We start from the raw sequence: 13,242 nt of genomic DNA, 5'->3' as shown, positions 1-13,242 counted from the left end.
GCTTACCCTTCCCCCTCCCCGTGTCCTCAAGTCCGTTCTTGAGTAGGTCTGCGTCTTTATTCCTGTCCTGCCCCTAGGTTCTTCATATCCTTTTTTTTTTTTTTTTTTAGATTCCATATATATGTGTTAGCATACGGTTTTTGTTTTTCTCTGTCTGACTTACTTTACTGTATGACAGACTCTAGGTCCATCCACCTCACTACCTGACTTACTTCACTCTGTATGACAGACTCCATGTCCATCCACCTCACTACAAATAACTCAATTTCGTTTCTTTTTATGGCTGAGTAATATTCCATTGTATATATGTGCCACATCTTCTTTATCCATTCATCTGTTGATGGACACTTAGGTTGCTTCCATGGGGACATATTTTGAGACCAGTGAAATATCTCCTTTTTATCATACTTTTAGCATCCATTGAAAGGTTTTGCCAGCAATAATTATTACCATGGTATTTCCCAAATGATTTTCTATTTTCATTTCTTCTACATGTATAAAATGGAATTTTACTGAAAGGAAGAGCTATCCCTTCTCCTTCATTTATTCATTATAACAGTGTGGACCCAGGGATATTTATTTCATTCTATGGGTTATAATCCATTACTACTATTATATTTTCTTATTTAAAATATCCCTGACCTGGCCTTTGGGTGCTCCTTTAATTTGGCTCCTGACAACTTGACATCCTCCCATCATATATGTGATTTGGATTTTTTTTGTCACTAACTGATTTTCCCCCTGGTTATGGGAAGCACTTTCTTTCTTCTTCATATGCCTAATTTTTTATTGTGTATGACATTTTAAATCTTGTGTTTAGTAGTGCTTTATTTTGTTGCATTACTTTAAAGAGTGTTTGGTTTTGTTGTAGCAGGCAGTTAAGATACTCATGGTTCATATCAATCCTTTTCAAGCTTATTCTTTAAGTTTTAAAGGGCAGGTCTAGATTTTCCTGTACTGTAGGGTTATTTTAGCCACACTATTAGGACATGACACTTATGTGATTTCTACTAAATCCCCTACGTATTCAACAAAGTTCCTCCACCTATTGTAGGAGCTAAAATGATTCTCAGCCTTGTGTGAGGTCTAAGAATTGTTTGGCTTAGAGCTCCCTGGAAAATTGTCTTTCCTTGTTAGTTGTTTTCTACCAACCTCATTGAGTTTTACCCTATGCATGCTCAGATTTATATTCAGCCAAAGATTTAGACTCCTCTGCAGATTTTTGGAGCTCTTGCTCTGCAAAGCTCTCTCCTCTCCAGGACTCTGCCGTGCAAATTCTAACTGCTTCAGCCTCTCCATGTAGTAAAAGCTCATTATGGTCCTAATTTGCATTTCTTTGATGGCTAATGATGTTCAACATCTTTTTATGTGCTTATTTGTCATCTTTATATGTTCTTTGCTGCAACATTTCTTCATGTCTTTTGCCCATTTTCTAATGGGATTATTTGGATTTTTTATTGTTGAACTTTTGAGCATTCTTTATATATTTAGAGATGAGTCCTTTGTCAGATAAGTGATTTACAAAAATTTCTCCCAGTCTATAGCTTGTCTTTTCATCCCTTTAACACAAGTTTTTCATTCTGATAAGTCCTGTTTATCAATTTTTTTCTTTTGTGGATTGTCATGTCTAAGGACTCTTTTTTGGTGTTATGTCTAAGAAGTCTTCACCAAGCTCCAAGTGCTGAAGATTTTCTTCTGTTTTCTTCTAGAAGTCTTGTAGTCTTACATTTAAATCTATAACCCATTTTGAGTTACTTTGCACATAAGATGTGAGGTTTAGGTCAAGGTTCATTTTTTTTTCCTACCGGTGTCATTTAGTTGCTCCAGCACCATTTGTTGAAAAGACCATCCTTCCTGCATTGGATTGCTTTGACATTGAAAAAAATCATTTGGCTGTACTTGTATGGGGTTATTTCTGGGAGCTCTGTTCTGTTCCATTGATCTTTGTGTCTGTTACTCCACAACAGTATCACACAGTCTTGATTACTGAGCTATGTAATCAGTCTTGAAATTGGGCAGAGTTATTTCTCCCACTTTATTCATCATTTCCAAAACTGTTTTAGCCATTCTAATTCCTTGGCCTTTCCATATACATTTTAGAATAACTTGTCTATATCTGAAAAAAATCTCCCTGAGATCTGGATAGGAATTTCTATCTATCTATCTATCTATCTATCTCAACACTGTGTTGAGTGTACTAATCCATGAACATGCTATGTCTATTTACTTAGAACATTCTTAATTTTTTTCATCAGCATTTTCTGTTTTATATTCAGTCCTGTATGTTTGTTATATTTACACTCAAGTATTTAAAATTTTTTTAAGCAATTGTAAATGGTATGGTATTTTTAAATCTCTGCTTCCATAGCTATATAGTAATACAATTGATTTTTATAAGTTGAACTTGTATCTTACAATCTTACTATTAGCTCTAGGAGATGGGTGTTGTTTTTTGTTGGTTTTGTTTTGGTATATTCCCTAGGTTTTCTATGTAGATTATTATGTCATCTGCAGATGGCACAATCTTATGTTTTCCTTTCTGATCTTTATGCCTTTTATTTCCTTATCATATGTTATTTAAGCACTGGCTAGAACTTTCAGCACTATGTTGACTAGCAGTGATCAGAGCAGACATCTTTGTCTTGTTCCTGATCTTAGGGGGGAAACGTTTGATCTGTCACCATTAAGTATGATGTTAGCTATAGGGTATTTTTTATAGATGTTCTGTTTTTCAGCTTTATTAGGGTATAATCTCAAATTAAAATTGTATATATTTAAAGTGCATGATGTGATGATTTGACATACTTATACTTTGTGAAATGGTTACCACAGTCAAGTCAACACAATCATTACCTCATATGGTTACCTTTGTTGCTGTTGTGAGAATGCTAAAAGTTTACTCTCTTAGCAGATTTTAAGTACACAATGTAGTGTTGTTAACTATATTCACCATGCTGTAGCATGCTCAGATCCCTAGAGTTTATTCATCATATAATGGCAGGCTTGTGTCCTTTGACCAGCATCTTTCCATCTGCCCCTGGTAAACACTATTCTACTCTGTTTATATGAGTGAAACTTTTTAAAAAAGTTTTCACATATAAGAGAAATCATATGGTATTTGTCTTTCTCTGTCTTACTTATTTCACGTAGCATAGTGCCATTGAGGTTCATCCATGTTGCCGCAAATGGCAATATTTCATTCTTTTTTACGTCTGAGTAATTTTCCATTGTATATGTTATACCACGATTTCTTTATTCACTTATCCATCGATGGACACTTAGGTTGTTTGCATGTCTTGGCTATTGTAAATAATGCTGCAAAGAACATGGGGCACGTACATCTTTTCAAGTTAGTGGTTTTTTCTCTTTGGATAAATACCCAGAAGTGGAATTGCTGGATTATATGGTAGTAATTCTATTTTAAATTTTTTGAGGAAACTCCATACTGTGTTTCATAGTGGCTGCAGCAGTTTACCTTCCCACCAACAATGCTCAGGGTTCCCTTTTCTCCACATCCTCACCAACACTTTTTTCATATCTTTTTGATCATAACCATTCTGACAGGGGTGAGGTGATATCTCATTGTGGTTTTGATTTCCTTCATGATTAATGTTGTTGAGCATCTTTTCATGTATTTATTGGCCATCTGTGTCTTTTTTGGAAGAAAGTCTATTCAGATCTTCTGCCCATTTTAAAATCAGATTGTTTGTTTTTTACGACTGAATTGTATGAGTTCTTTGTATATTTTAGATATTAGCCTCGTATCAGATATATGATTTGCAAATATTTTCTCCCATTCAGTAGGTTGCCTTTTCATTTTGTGATGGTTTCCTTTGCTGTGAAGAAGCATTTTAGCTTGATGTAGTCCCACTTGTTTATTTTTGCTTTTATTGCTCATGCTTTGGTGTGATATCCAAAATATCATTGCCAAGACCACTGTCAAGGAGCTTTGTCCTTATGTTTTCTTCTAGGAGTTTTGTGGTTTCAGTATTATGTTTAAATCTTTAATCCATCTTGAATTAATTCTTGTGAGTGATGTAAGATAGGGGTCCAATTTTATCCTTCGGCATGTGGTTATCCAGTTTTCCCAATGTCATTTATTGAAGAGCTTCTCCTTTCCCCATTGAGTATTCTTGACTCACTTGTCAAATATTAGTTGACCGTATATGCAAGGGTTTATTTCTTGATTTTGTTCCATTTGTCTTTGTATCTATTGTGATGCCAGTGACACACTGTTTTGATTACTATAGCTTTGTAATATAGTTTGAAATTAGAAAGTGTGTTGTTCTTTTTCCTCAAGATATTTTGGTTATTTGTGGTCTTTTGTGATTCCACAAAAATTTTTGGATTTTTTTTCCATTTCTGTGAAGAATGCCATTGAAATTTTCTTAGCACTTACATAAATCTATAGATGGCTTTAGGTAGTAGGGACATTTTAACAATATTAATTCTTCTGATTAATGAACATGGGATATCTTTCCATTTGTTTGTGTCTTCAATTTCTTTCACCAAAGTCTTGTTGTTTTCAGTGTACAGATCTTTTACCTCCTTGGTTGACTTTATTCCTATCTTATTGCTTTTGATACAACTATGAATGGGATTGCTTTATTTCTTTCTCAGATATTTCATTGTTAGTGTACAGTAATGAAACTGATTTCTGTATGTTGATTTTGTATCCTGCAACTTTAGTGGATTCGTATACTAGTTCTATGACTTTTTTGGTGGGGTCTTTAGGGTTCTTTATAAATAAGATCATATCACCTGCAAACAGAGACAATTTTTCCTCCTCCTTTCTGATTTGGATACATTTTATTTCTTTTTCTTGCCTAATTGTTCTGACTAGGACTTCCAGTACTATGTTGAAGTGGTGATAGTGGGCATCCTTGTCTTGTTCCTGATCTTGGAGGAAAATCTTTCAACTTTTCACCATTGAGTGTGATGTTAGCTGTGGACTTGTGATATATGGCCTTTATTATGTTGAGGTATGTTCCTTCCATACCCAATTTGTTGAGGGTTTTTATAATGGAAGGATATTGAATATTATCAAATGCTTTTTCTGCATCTATTGAGATGATCATATGATTTTACATATCATTTTATTAGTTGGTGTATCACATTTATTGATTTGCATGTGTTGAGCCATCCTTGCATCCCAGGGATAAATCCAGCTTGATCATGGCGTGTGATCCTTTTAATGTGCTATTGAATTTGATTTGTCAATATTTTTTTGAGAACTTTTGTACCTATATTTATCAGGGATGTTGGTCTCTAGTTTTTTTTTTTCCTTGTAGTATCCTTATATGGTTTGGTATCAGATTTCATTCTGGCTTCATAAAATGAAGTGTGTTTGGGAGTGTTCCCTTCTATTCAGTTTTCTTGGAAGAGTTTGAGAAGGATTGACTTTAATTTTTCTTCAAATGTTTGGTAGAATTTGCCAGTGAAACCATCTGGTCCTGGGCTTTTCTTTTTTGGGAGGTTTGTGATTACAGATTAGATCTTCTAACTCATTATTGGTCTGTTCATACATTCTGTTTCTTCATTATTCACCCTTAGAAGGTTGCATATTTCTGGAAAGTATTACACCTTTCTAGGTTTTCCAATTCATTGGTATATAATTGTTCATAGTAGTCTTAGGATCATTAGTATTTTCATGGTATCAGTTGTAATGTCTCCTCTTTCATTTCTGATTTTATTTATGTGCATCTTTTCTCTCTTTTTTCTTAGTCTAGCTAAAGGTTTCTCAATTTTATCATTTCCAGAAAAAAAGAAGCACCCCAGTTCTTTATTAAGAAGTTCCCCTTGGACTTCCCTGGCGCTCCAGTGGTTAAGACTCCTGTGCAGGGGGCACGGGTTCGATCCTTGGTCGGGGAACTAAGATCCTACATGCCACGGGTCACGGCCAGAAAAAAAAGAAAGGGCTCAATAAATGTTAGCTGTTACTATTTTCTAAAAAAAGAAGTTCCCCTCTATTAGTATTCTGAGAGTTTTTATCATGAATGAGTATTGAATTTTGTCAAATGCTTTTTCTGCATCAGTAGATCTGATCATATAGTTTTTCATCTTTAGCCTGTCAATATGGTAGATTGCGTTGACTTTCAAATATTGAGCCAGCTTTGCATCCCTGGAATAAACCCTACTTGGTCATGGTGTATAATTTTTTTAACATATTATTGAATTCCCTTTGTTAATATTTTGTTAAGGATTTTTGAAGGATATTGATTTTTTTTGGCAATGTGTTTGTTTTGTTTTGGCATCAGAATAATACTAGCTTGATAAAATGAAGTTGGATCTTGAAGAGCCATATGCACCTCTCTATTCATTGTAGTATTATTCACAATAGCCAAGATATGGAAACAAACTAAATGTCCATTGATGGGTGAATGGATAAAATAATTATATTTATATATACAATGGAATATTATTCAGCTATAAAAAAGAAAGAAATCCTGCCATTTGCAACAACATGGATCAGCCTGGAGGATGTTATGCTAAGTGAAATCATCCAGACACAAAAAGACAAATATTGCATGATCTCATTTATATGTGGATTTTTAGAAAGTAGAACTAAGAGAAGGAGAACGTAGAATGATAGTTACCAGGGACTGGGGGCTGAAGGAAGTGGGGAGATGTTGGTCAGAGGATACAGACTTTCAGTTATGAGATGAAATAAGTTCTGAGGATCTAATGTACAGCATGGTGACCATAGTTAACAATACTCTATTGTATACTTGAAATATGCTAAAAGAGTAGATCTTAAGTGTTCTTACCACACACACACACACAAAAGGAAACTATGTAAGGTGATGGGTGTGTTAATTAAATTGATTGTGGTAATCATTTGACAGTGTATACATGTATCAAATTATCATGTTATACACTTTGAATATATACAATTTTTATTTGTCAGTTATACCTTAGTAAAGCTGGAAAAAATGAATTGGCAAGTTTCCTCATCTTCTCTTTTCTGGAAGAGATTGTGTAGAACTGGTGTTAATTCTTAAGTGTTTGGCGGAATTCAGCGGTGAAGCCATCTGTGCCTGGAAATTTGTTTTTGGGAGTTTTAAAATTATGAGTTCAATTTCCTTAATAGTTACAGGGCTATTCAAATTATCTGTACTGTATTGGGTGACTTGTGGTAGTTTGTGCTTTTCAAGGAATTGGTCCATTTCATCTAAGTTGTCAAATTCATGTGTGTAGAGTTGTTTGTAGTATTTCCTTATTATTTTTTGATGTCTGCTGGGTCTGTAGTGATATCATCTGTTTCATTCCTGATATGGATAATATATGTCTTCTCTCTTTTTTTCTTTGTCAGTATTGCTAGAAGTTTGTTGATTTTATTGAGCTTTTCAAAGAGCCAGTTTTTTTTGTTTTTTTTTTTTGCGGTACACGGGCCTCTCACTGTCGTGGCCTCTCCTGTTGCGGAGCACAGGCTCCGGATATTGAGCTTTCCAAAGAGCCAGTTTTTTTTTTTTTTTTTTTTTTTTGCGGTACACGGGCCTCTCACTGTCGTGGCCTCTCCTGTTGCGGAGCACAGGCTCCGGACGCGCAGGCTCAGCGGCCATGGATCACGGGCCCAGCCGCTCCGTGCAAAGAGCCAGTTTTTGTGTCATTGATTTTCTATGTGTTTTGTTTTCAATTTCATTTATTTCTGCTATTATTATTATTATTTTCTTCCTTCGGCTTGCTTTTGGTTTAGTTTGCTCTTCAATTTTTAGTTTCTTATTATGGGACATTAAACTATTGATTTGAGGCTTTTCCTAAATGTAAACATTTTATTTAGTGCTATAAATTTTTCTATCAGCACTACTTTAGCTGCATCACACAAATTTGGGTTATATTGTATTTCCATTGTCATTCAGTCTAGTGTTCATCCTTTGGGCCAAGGGTCAGTAAACCTCAGTATAGGGACAGATAGTAAATACCTTAGGGTCTGTAGGACTATGATCTTTGTCACTCCTACTCTTCTTTTTTTTTTTCCTTATAACATTAAAAATAATAAACTTATTTTTTAGAGCAGTTTTAGGCTCACAGCAAAGTTGAGAGAAGGGTACAAAGATTTCCCATATCCTTCCTGCCCCCACATTATCAACATCCCTGACCAGAGTGGTACTTTGCTACAATTGGTGGACCTACATTGACACATCATTATCATCCAGAGTTCATAGTTTACATGAGGGTTCAGTCTTGGTTTTGTATATTCTATGGGCTTGGACAAATGTATAATGACGTGTATTAAAGTATTATACACAGTAGTTTCACTGCCCTGAAAATCCTCTGTGCTCTACCTACTCTTCGCTCCCTCCCCTCAACCCTGGCGACCATGAATATTTTTATTGTCTCCATAGCATTGCTTCTTCCAGAATGTCATATAGTTAGAATCATATAGTACGTAGCCTTTTCAGATTGGCTTCTTTCATTTGGTAATATATGTTTAAGATACGTCTTTGTCTTTTCACAGCTTGATAGTCCATTTCTTTTTGGCTCTGAGTAACATTCAGTTTTCAGATATACCATACAGTTTATTTGTCCAGGTACTCAGGGGTAACTTGGTTGCTTCCAGGTTTTAGCAATTATGAATAAAGTTTCTATAAACATCTGTGTGGAGGTTTTTGTGTGGACACAAGTATTCAGTTCCTTTAAGTAGGAACATAATTGCTGGATCATATGGTAAAAGTATAATTAGTTTTGTTAGAAACTGCCAAACTGTCTTCCAAAGGGTCTGTATCATCATTCTACATTCCCAACAGCAATGAATGAGAGTTCCTGTTGCTCCACATCCTCACCAATATTTGGTGTTGTCAGTGTTCTTGATTTTGGCCATTCTCATAAGTGTATAACGTTTTAAAACTGTAAAACCATTCTTAGCTTGCACACTATACAAAAACTGGCTTGTGGAGCTATAGTTTGCCAGCCTCTGCTTTAGACCCATTTCCCACCATTCACTTCCTGAGTATGTCTATAGCCTAGAATGGTACATGTCCTGGCTGTGCTTTTTTACTACTACTACTACTACTACTACACACACACACACACACACACACACACACACACACACACACAGTTAATGCCTTACTTCTTCCAGTTTCTCTACAACTTTCTCTTTTTTCAGGACTCATTTCAGTTCTTACCACGACTTTCATGATATTTGTTCTGTCTGATTCATTCTACACCTGACTCTCTTTCAGAAAACTTACTGCATATAATTTTGCTAACACTATTTTATGCTGAGTACATACTGCCATGATTTACCACTCTACTGTTCCAGGTATCGTAATTTATTTCTGCAACTAGATTGTAGGTCCCTGGAGAGCTAAGATTTGTCTTAACAACTGCAATGATAACAATGCTTTGTTTTAAGACAACCCTTTCTGGTTTATAAAGTGTTCTCGTGGCCTTTTTCTTTTTAGTTCATCAGGAGAACCTTGTGAAGCAGTCGGGGCAAGGAATTTTATCTCTAGTTGACAAATGAAGAAACTAAGGCTCAGACAGTTGACATTGTCCAGGGCTCATGACTAGTAAATGACAGATCTAGAGTCCAGTGTTGGCCATTTGCTGCGTCAGCACCCTGACACCCAGCAGTGGACGGGCACCCTGCATGCCTTTGGCCCAGCCTGTTGAATGAATGCCTGATGCTGAGAGTCTTTGTCCATTTCCCTGGTGGTGTCATCGAGTCCCCCACATCCATACCTCTACTTCCTCCGTGCTTCCCCTGCTCTGTTTTCTGCTGTGTGCTACTATTATTTTAGGGAGAATTTGGGCTGTCACCCTCTAGGAAGAGATTCTCAAAGTAGGAACCTCGATCCTTTCATATTTGGAAAATTTTTCTCCAGAGAAAGAGGATTCAGCCTGAAGCGTGCTCATTACCTGGAACTGTTCTGGGCTAGAAAAAGGCCACATTCCAGGGGAAGCCTTATCCCCCAGGGATATTTTACAGCTGCCCCGAGGAGAGACCTTCCCCACTGTCACCATGTCCTCCATGGGAGCATACTGAGGGTTGGGGGCTGGGCCTGTTGGGCTCTGGAACAGGAAACTGCCTCTTTCATAGTGTGGTCTCTGCATTAACAGAGGAGATGTTGGTGGAAAAACTAGGGATGGGGTTTTCACAGCGTCAGCAAGCAACTTGGCAAACACAGGAGTGAAGGCAGGCCTGATCACCTCTGCTCTGCAGCAAAGACCCTGTACCTGTCCCTACAGTGAGCCCAAATGCCTTACACTTAGAAGAAGTTCTTCAGCCTGTGCCTGGGATTTCAGAATGACCATTTTCCCTCTGGACGCCCTAAGCCCAGGCCTGGACCTGCCTGGTGAGTGGCCAGCGGCCTTGCTCTTTCCATGCAGGCATGGCTCCCATAGGCTTGCCCACCTCTACCCCAACCCCGGAGCCAGAGGACAGCCTGGGCAAGATAATCGGCCCTGCTGGCTGTAAGTCCAGCTCCCAAAGGTAGGACTTTAAAAGGAGAAGCTTGGTGAGTTCCCTGATGGTCCAGTGGTTAGGACTCGGCACTTTCACTGCCATGGCCCTGGATTCATTCCCTGGTTGGGGAACTAAGATCCCACAAGCTGTGTGGCGTGGCCAAAGAAAATAAAAGGAGAAGCTTGTTTGGACTCAGGCAAGGAGGCTCCCTGGAGCACATGACAGACATACTCAGGTCCTGAGGGGCCCTTTCTTTGGGGTTCAGCAGTTTTATATATATATATATATATATATATATATATATATATATATATATATATATATATATATATAAATTTAATTTATTTTTATTTTTGGCTGCATTGGGTCTTTATTGCTGTGTGCGGGCTTCGTTGCTCCGCGGCATGTGGGATCTTCCCAGAGCAGGGCTCGAACCTCTGTCCCCTGCATTGGCAGGCGGACTCCCAACCACTGCGCCACCAGGGAAGTCCTCAGCAGTTATATTAATTCAAAGAGAACGCAGCGTCCTGCCTGGAGAAACTCATTTTCCTTTAAGGTCCCTTCCTTTGTTCAATCCTCTACAATCCATTGTTTCACTCATTCGAGTCTTCCTGACTACCTCCTCCTGGAAGTCTCTGAGAGCTGGAGACTTTGGGGGAAATAAATAATAAACAACGCTACTGAGTGCTGAGTGCAGGCGACACTGTTCTAGGTGCCCACCTCGCATTAACTCAACCCTCACGACAACTTCCTGAGGCAGACACTCCACTTAATCTGGAATTTTCGGAGGAGCCCTGCCTGCTTACCAAAGCACGCAGTAGGGCAGGAGCCTGGAGTGGAGCTCAGGCCTGTGCCCTTGACCCCCACCTTCTACTGTGCCTCCAATTTGTATGTCAGTCGGGGAGATTAGGTGCAGATAGAGAAACCAAGCCTGGCTGGGATGATCATCAAATGGACTTCTGAAGGCTAAGTGGGGCTCGTGAAACCTCTGAGAGGGTGGATTCTGGCTGGACGCTCCTGACCCCTTTTCTGTCCCTAAGCACTCGGGAAGACAGTGTTTCTCAGCCTACCTTTCAGGTAGGCCAGTGGAGCATGGGGGGAAATAATGTACAGCACTTCCAGGCCTGGCCCTAAAAGTTCTCGCCAGATCCTTGGCTTTCACTCTCCTGTGAGAGGGAGTCTGGGACAGGGGAGCCACACTGTAGAAGCAGCTGGGCCCTGAGTCACCGCTGGGACGAGTGCTGCCCTGCGAGCTGCCCAGCCTGCATGGACCTGCGTGTGATTGGGAAATAAACTCATTGCGTGAGCTGCTGAGAGGTCAGGGCTTGTTTTCTGGAATGACCTAGCTTATTCTGACCAATAAAACTAGAAAACTAGGCTTGGTGCCTTCATACTCAGACACAATGCCCTAAATCATATTCCAAAGCTGCTGCCATGGAGGTATCAATGCTACCGCTGCCAGCGTAGATACACTGACTTACATGACCGCCACTGTGACACCAACCAGTGGACACTGTGGATGGAGCCTCTGCTGGGCCGCATCTGGAGAGCAGGGGCTGCCTCCCACCCGCTCAGGTAGTGGAGTCTGCACAGCCTAGATGGTTATGATGTGGTAGTCCTGCCCTCAAAGGGCTAACTGTCCAGTTGGAGGAGTGAGAACTCATAAAAGTCCACTGTAACAGAAAAGGAGGTGGTGAGTCTGTGAGAGAAGAGAGATGCTGGACTCTGATTCCTGCAAAGAGAGAAGCTTTTAGGTCAGGATGAGTGATTGTATGTGCTCTTGGTTTTCTGGGATATTGTCTAAATCTGTGTCAAATTAAGTCACTATCTTCTGTAATTTAAGAGCCTAAGGAAAAATATTGAAGATAAAAATGGGCACAAAAATTATATTTATTAACAACAACAGAAAGTCCCTATGACCCCAAACTCAGTGTATGTATAGATATGGATGTACACACTTCATCCTGCTCTCTAAGTTCATTGTTAACTTCCTCCCCTTCCGGACAGCCTTATTTGGCAGAGTGAAGTGAAAGGCAGCTTTATTTGTTGTTGTGACTCTAAGCCATTACATTTTTTTTTTTTTTTTTTTGTGGTATGCGGGCCTGCCTCTGCTGTGGCCTCTCCCGTTGCGGAGCACAGGCTCCGGACGCGCAGGCGCAGCGGCCACGAGCCGCTCCGCTGTAACAGAAAAGGAGGTGGTGAGTCTGTGAGAGAAGAGAGATGCTGGACTCTGATTCCTGCAAAGAGAGAAGCTTTTAGGTCAGGATGAGTGATTGTATGTGCTCTTGGTTTTCTGGGATATTGTCTAAATCTGTGTCAAATTAAGTCACTATCTTCTGTAATTTAAGAGCCTAAGGAAAAATATTGAAGATAAAAATGGGCACAAAAATTGTATTTATTAACAACAGAAAGTCCCTACGACCCCAAACTCAGTGTATGTATAGATATGGATGTACACACTTCACCCTGCTCTCTAAGTTCATTGTTCACTTCCTCCCCGTCCGGACAGCCTTATTTGGCAGAGTGACGTGAAAGGCAACTTTATTTGTTGTTGTGACTCTAAGCCATTACATTTTTTCAGGTCTTTTATTAATGAACCCAAAGTACTACTCTTTTTCTGTCGGTACTTTTATTAATGACACAATAACAACAACATCATCAGTGACTCTACTGCTATTCTTTTTTTTTTTTTTTTGTTTTTCTGCGGTACGCGGGCCTCTCACTGCTGTGGCCTCTCCCGTTGCGGAGCACAGGCTCCGGACGCGCAGGCTCAGCGGCCATGGTCACGGGACCAGTCGCTCCGCGGCACGCGGGATCCTCCCTACCGGGGC

The sequence above is a fragment of the Physeter macrocephalus genome, chromosome 20 (assembly GCF_002837175.3).
Source record: "Physeter macrocephalus isolate SW-GA chromosome 20, ASM283717v5, whole genome shotgun sequence".
Lineage (NCBI taxonomy): Eukaryota > Metazoa > Chordata > Mammalia > Artiodactyla > Physeteridae > Physeter > Physeter macrocephalus.
Note: the sequence above shows the minus strand (reverse complement) of the source record.